Source organism: Rhinolophus sinicus, chromosome 14 (genome assembly GCF_057876585.1).
Source record: "Rhinolophus sinicus isolate RSI-liver-muscle chromosome 14, RSI-T2T, whole genome shotgun sequence".
In the NCBI taxonomy this organism is placed as follows: Eukaryota; Metazoa; Chordata; class Mammalia; order Chiroptera; family Rhinolophidae; genus Rhinolophus; species Rhinolophus sinicus.
The window spans coordinates 119,532,908-119,555,532 of NC_142514.1; the positions used below are offsets into that span (position 1 = coordinate 119,532,908).

The window sequence follows — 22,625 nt, forward strand, 5'->3', positions numbered from 1 at the left end:
AAAGTGAAAGCATAGAATAGGCTGAGCAAAATACTTTCCAATATTTTGAATCAATTAATTTGAATTAACCTCACAAATTAGAAGGTTGATATATGACAGCCTTGAATTTGGGTATGATATTGTCAATATTTTACAAATAATTAGGAAACAAAGATAAAAAATTCTATATCCAAAATTAATTGACCTCCTTGGTTGATTATCTAAAATACATCGTATGTTAGGTAAATAGCACACAGTGTATTTAATTTAAGGTAATCTGTTAATGTCCACTTAGCTCTGAATACTAAACCTGTGTGAAATTATGTATTCTAAAATATTTTAATGTCTTCACTTTAAAGGACGATTTTTAAGTTACACAATGGTCACTTTTATTCAAAATAGATGTAATTAATATTTAATGACTTTGGTTAATGAATAAGTATATACCCATAAGAACGTGGCGCTTCTGAGCAAACAGCACAAAAGTCACTTTCATTTGGGAGATTCCTTATTAAGGTGGGGATGATGCAATATTTTTGTCCATGACTTCCTGCTTGTAGAACTAAAGCACTGTCTCCAAACTCAAGCTGTCAAAAAAGTGTAAAATCCATCCACTAGCACATTATACATTGATTGAGGAAGATATTATGAAATAGGAGGCTACACCAGAGTATTGTTTCTCTCATTGTTTTCAGCAATATTACACAATCTTTATGTACTTGCCAATCTCATATTAAATTAAACTTTAATAAAGACAAAATATTTTACTGTTTTTCAAATTAATATTATTTCCAAAATATTTGTAGTATTTGTGTTACTGACACAATCAAGATTTTTTTTTCAATTTGAAGATTAAAAAAAAATTATTTTAAGTGTATAAAATTTAAACTTTGACACAATGAGGTGTTGTTAAGGAATTCCATAAATGATACACACAGTTTAATGTCTTTTTCCTTCAACATTGTTTTCAACTTAAAAGCAGAGTAATAAAAGACAAACTGTACCTGCTTTCTGAAAACAGAGTTCGAATTATGAACTTCAAAAATGAACTGGTTTCTGTAAAGATATCCTTTTTCAGTAGTCACGCAAAAATGATGCTCAGTAGTTTCTGAATGGTAATAAATGGCAATCCTTTCAAGTCACCTGTTAAGAAAGAATATATATTATTGTGATTACAAATTATCTTTCTTTTAACTTTCCACTGTTTGAGCAATATCTGCTTTTCTTATTAAATATTTTATATCAAAGCCCTATTTATTTATACAGAAGTGACTATGCTGTTTACCGTATCAGCAAATACTTATAACAAAGCTGGTTATATATATTAATTTAGTTGTTACTTCTTCTTATTTAATTTTCACTTTGTAATTTATATTTAATAATAAGTATAGAAGAATATCACTGTAAAATTTTTCATGAATTTCTTAAAATATTTCACACATAATCCAGACAGAAAATTAATGAGGTAGTTTTGGATTATAATTACACAACAGATCAGGTGAACTTAACAGATATTTATAGAAAATTCCATCTCACACTAGCAGAATACACATTCTTCTCCTTGACACATGGAACATAGTCCAGAATAGAAATATGTTAGGCAAAAAATCTTAAATTTGTAAAATATTGAAATCACATCAAGTATGTGTTTTGACCACAATGGTATAAAAATATTTATCAATTATAAAAAGAAAACTGGAGAATTCCCAACTATGTGAAGATTAAACAACATGCTACTGAATAACTAAGGGACAGATAAGCAATCAAAAGAGAAATAAACTTTTTAGACAAATGAAAATGGGAAATCTAGCATACCAAAACTTATGGGATACAGCAAAAGTGGTTCTATGAGGAAAATGTATAGCACAAAAAATCTGCATTAAGAGAAAAGAAAGATATCAAATAAACAACCTAACTTTATATCTCAGGAATTGAAAAGAACAAACTAAGCCCAAAATTAATAGAATTAAGGAAACAACAAATATCAGAGTGGAAATAAATAAAACAGAGACATAGAAAGAATAACGAAACTAAGAGCTGGCCCTTGGAAAACATAAATAAAAACATAAACCTCTAGTAGACTTACCAAGAAAAAAGAGACAGGACTCAAATAAATAAAATTAGAAATGAAAAAGGAGAATTTTTTTTTTTTTACAACTGATACCACACAAATATTAAGGTTCATAAGTGACTAATATGAACATTTATACACCACCAAATTGAACAACCTAGAAGAAATGGGTAAATTCCTAGACATATACAGCCTACCAAAACTGCATCAAGAAGAAATAGAAAACATGACAAGACCAATTGCTTGTAAAGACATTAAATCAGTAATCAAAAAACTTCCAACAACAGCAATACCAATAACAACCACCACAACAACAATAGTCCAGGACAAAATAGCTTCACTGGTGAATTCTATCAAATATTTAAAGAAGGATTAATGTCAATAGTTCTCAAAAGATTCCAAAAACATAGAAGAGGAGGAAACACTTCCAAACTCATTTTACAAAGCCAGCATTATCCTGATACTAAACCTAGACAAGAACATTACAAGGACAGAAAATTAGAGACCACTATTTTTGATGAACATAGATGTAAAAATTGTCAACAAAATATTAGCAAAACAATTCAATAATGCTTTAAAAGGATCATACACCATGACTGAGTGAAATTTATTTCAGGAATGCAAGAATGGTTTAACATCTGAAAACCAATTAATGTAATATTGCACATTAATAAAAACAAGGATAAAAGTCATATGAGTACCTCGATAGATGCAGAAAAAGCATTGAGTAAATTTCAACATCCATTTATGATAAAAATTCAACAAAATGGGTATAAAGTAAATATACCTCAACATAATAAATGTCATATATGACAAGCCCATAGCTAACATCATACTCAGTGGTGAAAACTAAAAGCTTTTCTTCCAAGATTGGGAACAAGACAAGGATATCCACTTTCACTACTTTTATGTAACATAGTAGTGGGAGTCCTAGCCAGAGTAATTAAGCAAGAAAATAAAGCCATCCAAATCAGAAAGGAAGAAGTAAAACTACCTCTGTTTGCAGATGGCATGACATATATTAAAAACAAAAACAAAAACCTTGTATTTCTATACACTACCAATAAATTATTAGAAAAAAATAATTTAAGAAAACAATCCCACTGTTAGTTGAAAAAAAAATGAAGTACCTAAGTATACATTTAACTAACAAGGTGAATGATCTATACTTTGAAAATGATAATACATTAAATAAAATTGAAGAAGACACAAATAAACAGAAAGATATTTTATACTCATGAATTAGAAGAATATTGTTAAAATGTCAGTAGTACTGAAATTGGTCTACAGATTCAATGCAATCCTTATCAAAATTCCAATGGCATTGTTTTATTTTTTACAGAAATAGAACAGACAAAGATAAAGTTTGTATAGAACAACAACAACAAAAAAACATGAATAGCCAAAGCAATCTTGAGAAAGGAATAAAAATGAGGGCTTCACACTTCTTGATTTAAAGTCTATTACAAAACAACTGTAATCAAGCAAGTATGATATTGGCATAACCACAGACATGCAGATACATGGAACAAATAGATGTACAAAATAATAATAATAACCAGAATATCACAAAATAAACCTATGCATTTATGGTCAATCAATTTATGACAAAGGAACCAAAGATATACAATGCGGCAAGGAAAGTATCTTAAATAAATGGTGTTGAAAAACTAAAGCGCTACATGCAAAACAGTAAAACTGGATCACTACCTTACCCCGTACACAAAAATCAACTCAAAATAGATTAAGACTTGAATGTATGTAATCAAACCTTAAAACTTCTAGAAGAAAACAGGCTTGGTAAGCTCCTTGATATCAGTCTTGGAGGCATTTTTTTTTTTTTTAAATTTGACTCCAAAAGGAAAGCAAACAATAGCTAAACAACTGGGACTATATTAAAGTAAAAATCTTTTGCACAACAAAGGAAAACCATCAACAAAATGAAAAGGCAACCTATCGAATGGGAGGAAATATTTGCAAATCATGTATCTAATAAGGGGTTAATGTCCAAAATATACAAGGCACTCATATAACTCAACTGCAAAAAGGAAAAAAAAAGCCAATTAAAAATTGGCAGAGGAAATGAGCAGACAGTTTTTCAAAGCAGAAATAAAAATGGCTAACGGATACATGAAAAGGTGTTGAATATCCTAATCAGGAAAATGTAAATCAAAACCACAATGAGATATCACCTCAAATCTGTCAGAATGTTTATCATCAAGACAAGAGATAACAAGTGTTGGAAAGGATGTTGAGAAAAGGGACCCCTTGTGCATTCTTGGAAAAATGTAAATTGATATAGCCACAATGGAAAACAGTAAGGAGGTTCTTCAAAAAATTAAAAATAGAAAAATCATACGATGCAGCAATCCCACTTATGGGTATATATCCAAAGGAAATGACAACAGGCTATCAAAGAAACATCTGCACTCCTATGTTCATTGCAGCATTATTCACAATAGCCAAATTATGGAAACAACCTAAGTTTCTACCAAGGGATGAGTAGATAAATAAATCATGATACATATATATCACAGCACTGTTGTGGCTGCCTCGATATCCTTAACCATTTTGACTTTGGGGAAAAGCCAGAAGTAGCACAGTGCCAGATATGGTGAAGAAGGTGGGTGAGGACACACCGTAATGTTTTTATTTGACAGAAATTGTCATGTCCCAGAAGTGATGTGTGACATGGAGCATTGTCATGATGAAGGATGACATAAAGACACTCATGAAAGAGGACTTCCAGAACTGCTTCAGAAAGTGGCAAGAATGATGGGATAAGTGTGTTGAAAGCAAGGGGGAGTATTTTGAGGGGGATTAATACAAGGTGTCTTTTACTGTAATAATTTTTTAAATTTAAACATTCACCATATCTTTTGTATCACATCATATATATATATATATATATATATATATATATATATATATGTATGTATATATGTATATATATACACACACACACTATAGAATATGGTAGTGATGAGAAAGAAGGAAATCCTGCCATTTTTACAACATAGATGGACCTTGATGACATTATGCTTAGTGAAATAATCCAGACGAAGACAAATAATACATGGTATCATTTATATGTGGAATCTAAAAAGAAGAGTAAACTTATACAGCGTCAAAAAGTAGTTGTCGAGGCTGGGGGATGAGGGGAATAGGGAGAGGATATAAAAGGATACACATTTTTAGCTATAAAGTGAAAAAATATGAGGACCTAATGTAAAACATGACGAACATAACTGATAATACTGTATTGCATAATTGACATTTGCTAAGAGAGTAGAACTTAACTATTCTCACACACTAAAAAAGTAAATGAAAGAGAGCAATACATGAATTTATTGATAAGTTAATTAACAGGATGGGAGAATTCTTTCACAATATATATGTACTTCAAGTATTCATGATATGTACTTTAAATATCTTAAAATTTGAAATGTTAACTATATCGCAATAAAGCTAAAATTAAAAACATTTTACACATGAATTTATAGATGTTTTTCAGATTTCTAAATTATTTATGATAATTCTATGCCATACCTAGCATATGCAATGTTAAATTATGTTTATTATTCCCTTGATTTATAAAGTTACTATATTTCTACTTAAAAGCTTATAAGTGACTTATATTTTTAAACATATTTGAAAATTGTGTAAGTTTATCTTGTTTGGTGATCTGTAGAGAATTTACATGTGTGGAGCCATCTCTATTTTTTTTACTTCTTATGAAATTAATTGTTCCAAAGGAATTCTCCATTCAATAAATTTTGTGTTTTCCTAAAATTTATTCTTTGATAGAGTTGTGAATATACCAGCATCAAAACCAGAGCATAGCTAACCGTACATACAAGATCTTATATCAATGAACTAGAATATAAATTTGGGAATATTCGATTGATGACTTCAGAGTGACTGAAGGCCATTAACTGATATTTCGTGTTAAGATACTATGATACTAGCAAAAGTCAAGGGAAAGTAAAGGTGTAGTTCATGATCAGGTTGAGAAAATGTATTTGAATTGCTTGTCGTCTTCACCATCAAAGGTTATCGATCTTTATGACTCTTATGTATATTAGTTGGAACCATAAGAAATTGACATTTTTGTTAAACAAAAATGGTATAATATCAGTAATTTTATACGAGTCAACCAAATATTTTCTCTAACCCTTGCTTGTATTTCTGATATCAAGTCCAAATTATAAATATCATTGTAGTATACAAGTCACTTTCTTTTTAGTAACACCGAAAGTTAATATTATTTTTTTGAGCTCACACTATTGGACCTGGAGCTGATCTGTGCTCTCCACAACTAAGATTGAAAGGACAAAAACTTGACTTGGAAAAAGCCCTGGAAGTACACACTGTTCCCCAATAAAGTCCTGTTCCCCTTCCCCAATTAAAAACAAAACAAAACAATACAAAACAAAAAAACACACAAAACAAAACAAAAAAAAACTTTGCAAGAAAGCAGATACTGTATTCTAAGGTGACTTCAAAAGAATCTCAGTTATTGTGCTTTCAATAAGTAAAGATATTTCCTATTTTGGTGAGGAATTATGAGCAGGAGGGATTACACATTTCTTTATTTTTCCTCTCCTTATATCTTCCTTCCTCCCTCCCTTCTTCCCTCCTTCCCTTCCTTCTTTTCTTCGTCCTTCCTTCCTTCTCCCTTCATTTTTTTTTTTTTTTTTAACATGTGACAATTATAAATTTCTACTCTATTCCTTAGAGCATACAATTTTTAAAAGGCAGGTATGTTTATTTATTTTTTCTTCTGAAGTTTGTAAACTTTGGCAGACAGACAGTTATCTAAGTAAACAGCAAACACTTATTTAAGCACTTAAATAATTTTGTTTCTTTCAGTTTGGGCTTTCATTTGGAAGTCAGCATTCCATGTTCCTGTTCCTGTTATTACCTCCTGGAAATGACATGATGCATTTTTTTTCTTAATTCATGGAAATATTGAGAAAATTAAATGAGATAATGCACATAAAAGGCTTACCAATGTGTCTGCTATAGATTAAACATTTCATAAATATCACTATTATTTCCCCACTTTAATTATCAATTAATATAGCAAAAGAAGAAATTATTTTTAAAAAATTGCAAGTGTTGTTGTGGTTCTTGTTTCCAAATTCCCTTCTCAAGTTTGCATCTCAGAAGCAAAAACGTTAAGTCTTGTGCACTTAATAAGCTCCTGCCTGTCTTTAAGACAGTATTTTGGTGTGAAGAAACTACTCTATAGGGATACAGTCAGATTTCCTCAGGCTTCTGCCGCTAACTTACTCTTAGAACTTGAACAAGTCATTTAGCATTTCTGAGCCAGTGCCTTAAAATGGGGATAATAATTTCAGATCCTCTGTCTACTCAAAGGATTGTAATACAAGTCTCAAGAAATAATACATGAGGAAGTTCTTTTTAAATTCAATTTTACATGTTCGTTGCTAGATTTCAAGTCCCATCTTATGAAAGGTTATGTCCTTTGCCAACCTCTTTCTCTACCTTTTTTAAAGAGGGATCAAATTTCACCCAAAAATCCTAAGTAACTTGCTAAAAAAGAAAGTGAGATACCTCATTTTTCATAACCCTGCTTCACACCTTTTTGATCAACACAAATGTGTCTCGTGTGGTTCCGCTATGATTTTTTGACCTAACATAGAATTTTTACCTTGCATAAGGAAACAGAATATGTCCTTACAACCAGCCTAAAATTGTCAAAATTGTCAAAACCAGGCAATTTCCTTTTCTCTTTTGCATTTCTAAATTCCTCCATTTAAAATGATCTCTAATGCATGTATTTTCTTTATAGTTTACCTTTTTCTCTCTTTCATTAGGCTGGGAATTTTTATTTATATATTTATTTATTTATTTATTTATTTATTTATTTATTTATTTATTTATTTATTTATTTGTGTTATAACTGCCTTCAATAGAATTCACTTTTCATTTTTCATTTTTAATGTGTCAATGACTGGGAAAACAAGTAATTGAATTTAACATGAAAAAAAGTATTGTTAATCTATATATTGATATTTAATCTTTACTGACAACATATTAACTCCAAGACAGTGTCTAGGATAGTTCTATGCTAGACATAGAACTATATTCTTCAGAAGAACACTGGTCCACCTGAAGAACTTCTATTCATAATAAAATTTTCATTCACTCATGAGGTAATCAAGTTTTCCTGACAACTCCAGAAGGATTTAATTATTTTGTGTTATTACCATTTTGATATTTATTACAACTTCTCTTATTAGAAGTAGTGACATGCATTATATGGTATATTAATATCATACCCTAGATCATATCCATTAATATCACCTTCTAGAGTCCATGAAGTCATCTAACCCAAAGTAAAAACTCTCTCAATGAAATTTTAAATGTACTTCAAAATACATACCCAGAGGACTGAATTTTACTTGGTGGCAACTTAGTTATGCTTATTTATATAATGGATACTCAATCCAAAACAAACAAAAGTTATATTAAAGAAATATATATTAAGTATAAAACTTTTCATAAACATAGCAATTAACAAAGACATGCCTGACAGCTTTGTGATGGGAATAGATAACGGCACAGCATTCCTACATTTTTAAAATTAATTTCAGGTATACAAAACAATATAATAGACATTTGCACCTCTCACAAAGTGATAACCCTCCTTTCCCAATTTACTACCATTCTGACATTATATATAGCTGTTATAATTCCTTGACTATTCCCCATGCTGTACTCCACATACCATGACTATATATACCATATATATATTTAATTATATTATAGTTGACATTCAGTATTACTCAGCTTCAACTTCAGGAGAAAGACAAAGACCATATGATCTCACTTATATGTGGAATCTAAAGAACAGAGTAAATGAGCAAACCAAACAGAAATAGTCTCAGAGATACAGAGAAAAACTGAGGGTTGTTAGATGGGAGTGGTGTGGGGATGGCGAAAAAGGTGAGGGGATTGGAAAACACAAATTGGTAGCCACAGTACTGCCACGGGGATATAAAAGACTGTTTGGGGAATATAATCAATACAACATTCCTATTTTTATCATTCCACTGTTTCAGGATGTTTCAGCTCTTTTGAAATGACCTCTTATAGACATGAGAAAATCAGTCAAAACTCTTCTCTGTCACATGTTAGTCTTTATACTGAGACTCCAAAAAAACTACCAAATAAAATGCTAAATTTTGAAGTCTGATCCTTATGCATATTTCATTGAAATGGGTCATAATATAACTGTTTATAATAATGCCATTTATTAATAATTTTACCACATTTGAAAGAGGAGAAAAATATACATAACATACATTTGTACTAATTGAATAAAAATCCATTTGTTTCTAATTGTTCATTTGTAAATTAAATTGCTGATTTCCTTTCTTCAAATACTTTATTGTAGCTACTGTAAATGAAGAATAAAACTCATGAACATTTTCAGAGATGGTTAGGTTTTATTAATCCCATTGTGAAAAACAAATAGAGGCTCAGAGAGAATCCAACAGTGCGCTGGGGTGAGCTCACTTGAAATAGACAATTTCTAAATACTCAGAAAGTTTTCAAGCTACCATTAGTATTTGAATTCAGCCAAGGTAAAAGTTATTAAACCCCAAATTAGCCAATACTATGCATTAGGGACTTTTAAATATACTGATCTGGATTACCAGTACACCACTGTTAATCACCAACTTAAAGTGTGAAAGACAGAGCAACTCTTAATAACATTTAAAAATTATCACCGTAGAGGCAGAGAGCAAAAACATTGAGACTTTTTCTCATGAGTTAATTATAAAAGTAGATGAGCTTCAGAAAGTTTGAACTCTCAAACCTAACAAGTCTGTCACACCATGGTCAAGGCCTTGATTGGAAAGGAGCAGGATGCTGAGACATTACATCAAACTAAATAACAACAACATCTGGCTAAAGCACTCCAAAATATTGAGTGCCTCCAGGCCTTCTGAAGTGGTCCACTCCTCCTACTTAAAGATGTCGGTAGTGCATGCAAGATCAAGCCTAATCAGAACCAGGGAGTGGTAATTAGATCAGTGGTTCTCACTTTCATGGGTCTACTTATGTACCACCTTTTCTGTGAAGTGTGTCTGTGGATTGTATTCAATGTCATGCAAAGTCTGTGTCAAAGGAAGTAGCCCTGCCTTTACTGACGCCACTACTGTATCAAAAATACCTCTCCACTAACTCACCCTATGCCTTTGTAGGGGCTTCAGTGGCCAGCTGACTAAGACAGGAAAAGGCCAAGTTTGTGTCAGGGATTAGTGTACTCCACATGTATGTGCATCCTGAAAATAAGCACTCTATTACAACAAGCTGATTCTGAAGGATATCTGCAGGGCATGGAGGGATTTGTTTCAAGGGACAGTGCACCTTATCATACAATTTGTGTTGAAAGAGAAATAGCCCAAAGTAAGAAGATAAAAAAGAACAGTAGGGAGGGGCAAGTGGTTTGGTCTGTTGGTCAGGACCTGGAAGGAAAAATATTAGAAGGCTGGTGTTATGGGATGAATTGTGTTCCACCAAAATTCATATGTTGAAGTCCTAACTCCCAGCATGTCAGAATGTAACCATATTGGAGATAAGGTCTTAAAGAGGTGATTAAGTTAAAATGAGGTGTTTAGGTAGGCCTCAATTCAAAATGGCTGGTGTCCTTAAAAGAAGAAGAAATTTGGACACATAGGGAGACTCCAGAAATATCACAGAGTGACAACCAGGTGGAGACATATAGAGAAGGCTACCAAAGAGAGAAACCTCAGGAAAAATCAAACCTGGCAACACATTTGACTTCTAGCATCCAGAATTATGAGAAAATAAGTTCTGTTGTTTAATCCATTCAGTCTGTGGTGCTTTGTTTTGTTTTTCAAATACAGCAAACTATTACAACTGGGGGGCAATGAGATATGAAGAGTAGACAAATGGATTTACGTATGGGGCTGGGCACTGTACTACCATATCTACTAAGGGAGAGATACTAAAAGAACCAATACACAGAATGGCTTGGCTAATTAAAGCCAGTCCCTGTTATCAACTAGTCTAGTATTAGTATCTGGACTGATGACACACAGTGGCCATGTTGGCAGGGATAGTGGTTAGGTTAAAGCCCCACAACATGGGATCTCACTCAATAAAGCTGATCTAACTTCTACTACTGTAGAATGTCCAAACTGCTAGCAATAGAGACCTCCACTGAGCCCTCCACTGGCCTGCATCAATATGATCCAATCCCGTGAGGACATCAACCAGCCACTTGGTAAAAAGTTGAATACAGTAGTATCCTTCCAACCTGGAAGGGAAAGGGATGCCTCCTGACTAGAATCAATACATATTTTAGGTACAGGTTTCACTTTCTTGCCCACCAGTCTTTAGCCAACACCATTTTTGAAGAAGCTACCAAGTGTTTGATCCACTGTCACAGACCATGAATATCATTGTATATGACCAAGTGCCACACTTAACAACAAGAGAGAGGCATCAGTGGACACATGAAGATGGGATTCCTTGGTCTGATTACATACGTCACTACCCAGAAGCTCAATGGATTTTTCTTCACAGTATTTAGTAACATCTGTCTCCTACATCTAAATATATATGTATATGTATATATATATATATATATATATGTATATGTATATGTATATGTATATGTATATGTATATGTATATGTATATGTATGGATATGATATGTGTATATATATACACACATATATATGTGTATATATATACATGTATATATGTGTGTGTATATATACACATATACATATATATGTATATATATTATATAATTATATATGTATTATATAATGATTATTATTTTCCCTGTATTAAAGGCTGGCAGTACCAAGATCTAGGAAGAGCCAATGTTTCTGTTCAAGTCTGAAGGGCAAAAAAAAAAACAACAGACAACAAAAAAAAACTGATGTCCCAATTTGAAGGCAGTTGGACAGGAGGAATTCCCTTTTACTTATATGAAAGTCAGACTTTTTATTCTATCCAGGCCTTCAATTGATTGGGTGGAGTCACTCACATTCGGGATGGCAATTACTCAGTCATGGATTCAAATGTTAGTCTCATTCAGAAACACCCTCACAGACACACCAGGCATAATGTTTGACCAAATGTCTGGCACCCAGTGGTCCAGTTAAGTTGATATATAAAACCAAGCATTACACTTTCTTAACCCCATATCCTCCTTTAAATTTTGCCCTGTTTCACTCTTACTTAATACAACCACATTCCTAAATGAGATATCTATACTTACTGTCATTTTCCCACCTCAAATTCATTCCTTTTCTTATTGATGTTTACCTTCATTTTCAATATTCCTCTTTTTTTTTTTTTTTTCTTGAGCCTTAGCATTATCACAGTTCTTTACCAGGCTCATAAATGTTTAATCCTGGTCTTTTTAAATTGCTATTTTATAATTCCTTCCTAGGCAATCCGGACTTCGGTATACCACCTACATGCAAATGACTTCCAAATTTATAACCCTTTCTTCCCTTGGATTTCTCAAAGGCATGACAAAATCAACATGTCTAAAATTAAAACCAAGAACTATATCTGCTTCCCTTCATAAACCCTCCCAAAAACAGTAACAATAACTATATCATCATCTGGTGTTCTCAGTTTCAGTGAATGATTTCACCATCTTTCCAGCTACAAAAGCCACCATTCTCTGATATCTCATTTTTCATCATCCATGACTTCATTTTTTTTTAACTAAATCATGTTTATTTGATCCCTATGCATGGTTCATATCTTTGTCTTCTGCATTTCCGTTATTGCTTTTGTTTAAATGAGCATATTTTCTGCATTTGCCATTGAATAGGTCTCCCTGCAGCCCAGATCAGCCCACATTAAAATAATCTGCATGCTGTAGCCATAATTGCATAGAGTGCAGATAAGATAAATGGCTAGGAATGAGTGTTATTTTCTTATTTATATGCACCTGTACTTTTATGTATGCATAAAACTAATTGACCTCAGTAACATATAGATGAAGATAGATAGTAGATAGATTGATAGACAGATAAAGTCATGTGTCACTTAACAATGCAGATAAATTCTGAGAAATGCAGCATTAGGCAATTTTGTCATTGTGAGAACATCATCGAGTATACTTATATAAACCTAGATGGTATAGCCTACTGTAAACCTAGGCTACATGGTATGGCCTATTTCTCCCAATCTACAAGTCTGTACAGCATGTCACTGTACAAAACACAAGATTAAATCAAACACAAGAGAAAGTGATGCAATCAAGAGACTCCCTATACACAAGATGTATGAGGCTGCTGCCTGCATAACCTACTGTTTCAGCATAGTCTAATATACTGTTTTACAGCAAACTTTTTTTTATAAGTAGAAAAACTACATGCTAAAATAACAATACAAGTATAGTATAGTAAACACAAACTCATAACAGTTACTTATTGTTATCAAGTATTATGTACTGTACATAATTTAATATGCTATTCTTTTATAACTGGCAACACAGGCTTGTTTACACCTGCATCACCACAAACACGAATAATGCTTTGCTCTATGACATTAGGACAGCTATGTCATCACTTGGTGACAGAAATTTTTCATATCCATTATAATCTTACGACCACCATGGTATATGTGGTCTGTCATTAATGGAAATGTCATTTTGCAATATGACTGTACTTATTATTGTCTTCATCATGTGTTATCCACTATGCTAGTTATTGGGAATTCAAATGTGAAGGAGATAAAGACCTACCCTTAAGCAGAACCAGTGAGAGAGCAAGACTGGTAAAAAGCCAATTTCAGTGTTGTGTGAGAAGTACCATAATAGAGAGGTCAGCCTGGAGCTAAGAAATCATAGGGAGGGCACCCAGACCATTCCTGAGCATTCAGGGGATATGTTCAGGAGAAGGTAACTTCCAAGCTGAGGAAAACATAAGAACTTAATCAAGATTAGATGGCCATAGTTGTAGTCAGGAAGATGAGTTGAGTCATGTGGTTAGGGACCTTGTTAGCTATGAGTACATTTAGGAACTTAGACTTATATTCCAGGCTGTGAGAATTAAAATAGTCCATTGAATAAATACCAATGATAGCTGTCATTTACATACAAATACACTTATTAAATATCAGTTTACAAAACACTTCCAGATATATTAGGCCATTTAAGCTTTAACTGGGTTTTATTGATTTCAAGATACATTTTTTTCAGAGCCTACAGTACAAGGTGAGAGTGAGTAAATGTCAGAATCCAAAATGGCATAGTCCAGTTCATTTTTTCTATATGCAAGATGAAAAAAATTGTTATTTCTAAATGGACTTTAATACTATGTAGAAGACTGCTCAAATACTCAATTAATGACAAATATTCTTATTTGTCTTATCAAGAATACTTAAACCTTAACTTTTAAGTGTTAGTTATATTGTAGTGAACCATTTATGATATCCAGTCAATTTTTAATGATACCAGGTGGGTCACCCTAATTTCAGATTAACTACATCCCACTGACACGATTTCTTCCCCACCCTGCTGCCACCTGTCTGGTACCAAACCCACTCAGCTGTGGAAACTGACAGCTGGTTCTTCAGTGGGGAGTGGTGGGAGCAGGAGTCAGGTGAAAATGACTCATTAGCAATGAAATGGAAAAAATGTGCAGACTTCCCTGCGGATATTTTGGATGATTCAGTTCCCTCTCCCCCTCCCAAATTTCTCTCTATGATTGCCCAATTGAGAATTAATTATAAAAAGTACTTAATATTCAAGTTTTTAAAATTACTATACTGTAATGTCATCATATTTCATCAATTTATTTAGATTTCTTCAATACAAGTTGAGGTTTGCATGTTGACCTGAATCATGGTATAAGTGCCAAAAGAAAAAAATACTCTGATATTTGACTTCCTAAGCATGTCCAGGGATATTGCTTTAGAAAAAACCCCTGAAGTTGGGAGCTGGCATACTGAATTCTAGCTACTCATTAGCTACACAAAATCACCTAGTTCTCTTAATTCCTTGGACCTCAGAATGCACATTAAAAAAAAAGAAAATTATGGGCACAGTGATTGAGTTATGCTTAATTATACTTTTCTTTCCCTTCCTGATTCTTTTAGCATAATTTATTGACAGTTATTAATAGATTACTTATTTCTCCCTGTAATGCAGGGACTCTGCTCCTGCTCTCAGTGGGTGGACACAGAACATAGTGAGGTCAAAATGCTCCCTGTACAAGAACGCAGTATATGGTGATGCCAAATAGGAACACCCACGGAGCCATAGATGGGGCATCATACCACTATATTCTTGTTGGCGGCTGGGTTTGAGACACAGGAAGCAGGAGCCACATGATCCACAATCCACACTCCACCACACTCCGTGCTTGCTAGCTCAGCCACCATCTTCTTGCTAGCCCCCATTTGCTGTTAGCATAGCCACAGCAGTTATATTAGTGGCCAATGGCTCACTGGTTACAGCTGACAGCCAACTAGCCACAGCTGATGGCCATCCAATCACAGTTGATGGCCACTTACTACCTGAGCCAGCACCTTTCCACGTGAGGCCGAAAGCCTGGAAACTGCACTCCTGGCTCTGTCCCCACAATGGAGTTGTCAGAAAACTACAGACAGCTCACTTATCATGAAATTAAAAATAAATACTCTTTACAATAACTCATATTCTATAAAGTATTAGTGATTGAAAAATTTATAGGAAATTTTCTTATAGTAAGTTAATTATTTTAGAATGTCTCCTAAATGCTCTTGCAACTATGGAAAGTTAATTATGTTTAGCTAAAGATTTTTTCCCATTTCTAAGACCAAAACAGTAGCAACAGTAAAATAAGGAAGTAGCTTAACATACAAAAAACAACTATCAATGCATAATGGCTCCCTGATAGCAAATAGTACCATATGCCTTTTAAGACCTTGGTTCTCGAGACTATGTCCATGTTAGTGACACACTGATATGCCAAGAATAACTCTGAATACAGCAAGACAGTCTGGCAGAGTCTCAAAAATAAACTTTCCTAAAACCACATCTCACCTTTTATCATTTGAACTCTTTTCTCACGTATATGCACTTGTCTTCTAACCTTTCTCATTTCTCCACAGCCTAAAGCTCTACCATTATTAGCAGCCACTAGAAGTCATACTGTTATATCTGTCACTATTTGTTAAGAACACCATCCAACTTGAAGATAACTAGAATTTTTCTCTTTTAGTCCTCTTTGGCTTCCTCACTGAGGGGTCACAAGGGCTGCCTGTAGCAAATAACCAAGTACAGAAATGGTTGTTGAAATATTTCATTTCATAAAACCATGAGCTCCCTGACCAACCTTCTTACTGCCATTAGTCACACATTTATCATACATGTCTTCCATCTTGAGAAACTCTTATCTCCCCTAAGTCCAATGTCATAGGACAAAACTGCTTTTTATATACCAAAGCAAAAAGCTTCACAAAGGAGATAGCAGGCTGAAACCAGTTTTTATAGACTATTCTCTTAGGGTGCTTAGAATCTGTGAGAGCAACTATAGCTGAGAAAGGTCTTTTCTGCCTTTCTACCTCTGGCACTGCAGCTGTTAGCACTCCTGGTGTCAAGGTACAAATGTCATGAAAGTATTGTCAGTAAAGTAACACCCATGAAAAACATCCTGGCAGTCTGGCTGGCTGCCAGAGTCCCTAATCATCTCTTTATACGCTGCTTGGAGCTGGACTTCGGCTTTCGCTCTTTCCTCCAATTGCTATTAATTGAAGCAGAGGGATTTGCTTCACATTAAGGGAAAGAAGGATATTTTTTGCCTCTGTTTAAAAGTATAATTTCAAAATTGAAGATTAACTGTGTTGCTTAGAATATTACGGCTTTGTGATTCCTAAACATGTGATTCATGGGAGAAAATGGCTTGAATTAAAATGTGTTCCCCAATTCCCAATATGGGAGTCTTCCATGGAGAAGAGAGTATATTTGAAAACATCAAATAGAGGAGAGACGGGCAACATTTACATGTTTATTTTGATAACTCTGTCAGTTCTAATTGGAAAAAATTGACCAGCTCTAGGTAGAAATGATCAATCCATGAAGTGATTTCTTAATCTACAAGAACTTCTAGAACTTACTACAAAAATTCAAAAATGAATTTTATTATGTCTTGTCTTCCCTAAAGCTCTCTTATGTGATTTTAGCACAATGCATAACAACTATTAGGAGTAGAAAGATGCCTTTCTCCACACACAGGATGTCAGGGATATGAATATTGACAAACTGCTTGGCATCATCAATTACTTTATGATTTGCAGTTACCATCAGCTTCAATCTTGTTTATGGCAATTTACTAAACTATTTGTCAACGTATGTAGAAAGATGCCCTTGGCCTTGGAGCAAAGCTTGTGGACATTTTTTCTGGGGACATCTGTGACCAGAGCACATGATTAGAAAATAGGAATGACCCCTGCAGGGGGAAAAAAAAAAAAAAAAAAAAAAAGGGTCACATGCTCCTTTTATCATCCAGTTAAAAGGACAAATATCATGGGCATTATTCTCCCAAATCCATATTTCAGATTTATATACACATATGCACACATTCCCACAAAGTACACAAATTCATTTCCTTTGCTATCATTTGTATCATTTTATTAAAATTGCTTTGCTAAGTTTAGAGTAGCCTTCTAATTAAAAGAAATCGTCATGAAAAAAAGGCTTGCTGTATATTTTCTATCAGTATAGTCCCCTTCACTCTCTAATTAATCAACATTAATGACCTATTCCTAGTATTTATCTTCCAAACCTCCAAGTGTCCAATCAATACACATATGGATATTTTATAGGTCCCCAACCTCATTATTGTCACACCGCCTCTTACTTTTACTTTTTAAATATTACCTATTTTTCTTTCACTTTTTAATTCACTCATTTGCTTGCAAAAGCAAAATAAAATATTAAGAAAACAAAATATAAAGCATCATTTTCCTTGACATTTGATTATCCCATCTAATAATTTACTCTATTCTGTGATGGTAACTCAGAAATAGGTGCCAAATCTGGACACTCATTTCCATCTTCAATACTAATGACTTTCCTGGTGCTTTTCTCTCTTGGGCAATGGCAGCGGCCTCCTAACAATTTCCCCTTGCCTCTTTCTCTCACTACCTCATTTTGTCCTATCCTTTAAGCTGTAATTGTTTGCTTCCTTTCAAACAAAACTACAGTGCCACACTTATGAACAAAGGCATTTGTAGCCTGCCCTTTGCCAAAATCAATCAATTAATCAATCAATGAATCAATAAAGTTCAGGATCTTTAGCTTGAGGCTATTTAAGGTCTATTTTTTCCTCATCTTCATTACCTGATAGTCTCAGTATGCTCACCAGACCAAATGCTTTCATTCTTCAATGATGTAATAATGTGTACTCTTCACTTTGCCAGGAATGTGAGGAACAATCAAGTTCCTGAACGTGTTGCAATGCTGCTAACCTTTGTTGATATCAGAGGGATTATTCTCTATGAATTTGTACCAAATGGCCAAACAGTTAACCAGGCTACTCTTTGGAAGTGCTGAAAAGGCTGTGTGAAATAGTTAGACAAACTGAATTTTTCACCAACAGTTCATGGCTCTTGCATCACAAAAATGTACCAGCTCACTCCGCACTGTCTGTGAGGGAGTTTTTAGCCAGTAAACAAACAACTCATTGGAACACCCTCCCTACTCACCTGATCTGGCCCCCAATGACTGTTCTTTACCTGAATGTAAAGGAAATATTGAAAGGAAAACATTTTGATGACATTCATGTCATCAAGGATAATATGACGAAGCTCTGATGGCCATTCCAAAAAAAGAGCTCCAAAATTGCTTTGAAGGGTGGACTAGGTGCTGGCATCGGTGCATACCTTCCCAAGGGGAGTACTTTGATGGTGACTGTAGTGACATTCATCAATGAGGTATGTAGCACATTTTCTAGGATGAGTTCATGAACTTAATTGTCCAACCTCGCAGACATCAAAATCTTCCCCATTCTTTATTACCTCGCTACTCACAGTGCTGTCTGCAGAACAGCAACATCAGCACTATCTGGCAGACTGTGAGAAATGCAGAATCTCAGGTTCACCCCAGACCTACTGAATCAGAATCCCTAATTTTAAAAAAAACAAAACAAACAACCAAAAACACCGTTTATTGTACACAATAAATATTATCTCTTCCGTGAAGCCACTCTCCTTTCATCTTCCCACTATATTCTTTTCACATCCTAATACAGTTCACATCTTAAAGAATTATGGATATTTTAATTACACTTGGACACCTCTCCCCCTCCCCTTCTTCCTTCTCTCATCTCACATTCTCTCTCTTCCCTTTTTCTACTCTCCTCTACATGCTATTGTTAATTAATAGAAGCAGTAGTCGTTGTTGGTGTCATTGTAACATATCCCTGGCTGTGTGCCAGTCAATTACTTGGACTTTTCCTTCCAAACTGAAATTGCTTCTGATCTTGCTCCAATGAAGGCTGAATTTTCTCTTTCCCTATCCAGAAATTAAATACTCTTTCTTCCTATTTTATTATAAAAGTAAAACTAGTCTTTACATATATAGTCACCACTGAACCAGTGAAAGTAGTTATTTAGAATGAGATGCTGTATGTTCAACTATATATGATGTGACATATCCATATTCATGAAATGAATTTAACAGCAATTCAAAATTCTTCATGTAGCAGAATAATAGGATATACAGTGTTTATCGAACTATATCTGTACAGTTGTTAATTTATTTTAGAGGAGGAATTGTGGATTGTTAAAATATTTCAGTTAATAAAAATATTTTATAACATATACATGTTCACACACTCCAATTGGACGAGGAATAAATAATTATTTTTATCAATTAAATCGTTGAATGATTGTTCATTAAACTTATTTGATATGGCTTTAATCCCACTGAGAAGCCCTACATACTTTCAAAACTATCATTATTCAATTTATTAAACATTTGCTGACTTAGGTCTTCAAATTGCTCATAAATGGTCAGATGATTTCACATATTATGCATTTCTGATCCCTTTGAGCTAATCTAGTCTCAAATCTACTTTCTGTCTCATGCCCCCACATACCTAAGAGCAAGACAATGTGCTCCATTCTTCTTTATTTAAAGTACAGCATATGCTCATTCTAGAATATCTTTTTATGGACAAATTCCTTATTAAGTCAATAAAGTCTAGGCTATAACTCAGGCTGCAATAATATAAAATTATGAAAATTTTGCAAAAAAACAGTATTTCCTATTCCATATGCAAATGATTAGATTAAATATTTGCTTTACAGTTGTCTTGATTATTGCAGACAGTTTAAATAAGCTTTGTTAAATAGCCTTTATAATTAAGAAACAAAATTGTTGATTATCAATTTTATATAAATTGATCCTTCTTTGAAAATGTATACTTTAAGATGCTTTATTTCACTTACAGAGTCTGTGTTTAGTGATAAATTAAATTCACCTTAGCAGGAAGGACCCCCATCCAATCCTTAATAAACCATTTTGGCCTCTCATTCAATAGGTGAGAATTTTCCTGCTGTTTCAATGTTAACAGCTTAGCACATTTTTAGCTGTCTACAGAAGTCTTAAGTCTAGAATAAATTATTGGATGGATGTGTTGATGTTAGACGTGAATGATTCAAATAAAAAATGAATTAATAAGATTTTTATAATCAAAGAAGTGAAGATCTGTGTCAAAGTACAAATAATTCAAGCTGAGAATGGGTCACAATGATTTACCTATTTCAAGATAATTTGCTTTTACTCCTGAATTATGACCTATATTTATGAAATTGTTTTCCTAGTTTGAATTTATATGCTGATAAATGTATCTTATTTGATTTATATTTGATCTCTATTTATTGAACTTAGTATTCTACAAAAAAAATAGCAATAGTGGAAAAATAACAACAAAACCAACCTCACAATTTTGGATAATGTTATGATGCCTGAGAGGACAGCATCTGTCTACGGAAAATTGAGTGTGGTATAATTCCAAGTAGTTCTAGGACCTCCTCTTCTCCTCTGTCTTCCTTCTGCTCTTTTGACTAAAACCACTCTCTTTTTTCCAGCCTATGAGTAACATGACTACATTCATTAAAATCTTGTCATTTCTTTTTAATAGAAGACCTGCAATCCTAGCTGTATGCTTCTGATTGCGTTTTACCACTTAATTGTTGAAGGACTTGAAACAATTACCTTATTTTTTCTGAATTCCTTTTATTTTCCTATTTGTCATATAGGATTGCTTTAAGGCTATAATAATGATGGCTAATATTTATCGAATACTTATAAAATGCTGCAGTGTTCTCTGCACTTCACATACACTATTTGAACTATGCGTAACAGCAGTCCTATCAAAAATGTTCAATAATTTGCCAATACCATAAAATTTATTGTAGGCAGATTGAGTAGAGCCCATTTTCTTAACTGCCTGGGTATATGATATTGCCATCTACTGAATGAAAAGGGAGGATATTAAACATTATATAGAGAAAAATGTATTTTGGGAAGCTTATGCAATGTGTGTAACATTATCTAATGTTTACAACAATTCTGTAAAGTAGTCATCATATTTAACATAAAAAGAATCTAAGGCTCATAGATGGCCTATAATTTACCTCAGGTCAAAAAGCAAGTATGTGGCAGGATCATTTTTTGAAACAACATATGTTGTCTTTACTCCATGCACATGGTATTATATCTTTTTAGCTTTCCAGCAACACCACTACATTGCAATTTTTGAGGAAGCAAATAATATATTTGTAACTGTATGTATTATTTAATTTGATTTTTTTGTTTCATTTTGTTTTTGTTTGTTGGATTAATGTAAAATATGTACTCAAATTGCACTGAAATTTTCTCTCCTGCATTTCTGATATTTATTTTAGATGATGTAAGCCTGATCACAGTCAAAGAATGAATTAAAGCATCTTAAAATTTCTCTGTTGGCTAAAAGGCAGTGGCAGTCAACAAAGCAGTCATCTGTTATGACGTCTTCAGAGATAGTGGTTTAGGAGGTATAAAAGTCTGAATATAATTTTGTAGGTTATATTTCTAGACAGTAAATAGGAGGAAAAAATAATTTTCAGATAAAAAGAAGAAGCTACAAAAATATTTAAAAATCTTTCCTTGATGTTTTGAGGTAGGTCAGAGAGGTACAGGTGCTGGAATGTTATATAAACAGCTAAGGATATGGTCAATTTTAATACAACAAAATAGCAAGTTCCTAAAATTACAATGCTATTGATTTCATGAATTAAACTTTTTGAAAAGGCCTGTATTTCAATAACCAGTTAAAATAAATTTAAAGTCAGGATATTTTTATACCTTTGGAAAAGATCAAAATATGAATATCTTGTTATAAATAAAAAAGAGTACCCAAGAAACTGATTCAAGAATGATAGTGTGATGATCTCTTTGGATCGTCTCCCTAGTGAAACAACTATATGTGGTGAAAATTATTTTTAAAAATTTTAGGATCACCACGTCAAATTGGTATAGTAGATAAATGCTGTGCTTAACTCCTGTCAT

The 22,625-nt window shown here is 33.3% G+C and overlaps 1 protein-coding gene across 2 annotated transcripts in view; it reads right to left on the reverse strand.

Moving 5' to 3' along the window:
* Positions 1-22,625, reverse strand: part of CNTN5 (contactin 5) — a 1,286,475-nt gene that overhangs the window by 956,251 nt on the left and 307,599 nt on the right. For both annotated transcript variants that reach the window (XM_088791491.1, XM_019741696.3), the window contains exon 2: positions 984-1,122. The gene's annotated coding sequence lies outside the window, so the exon portion shown is untranslated. The remainder of the gene's footprint in view (positions 1-983; positions 1,123-22,625) is intronic.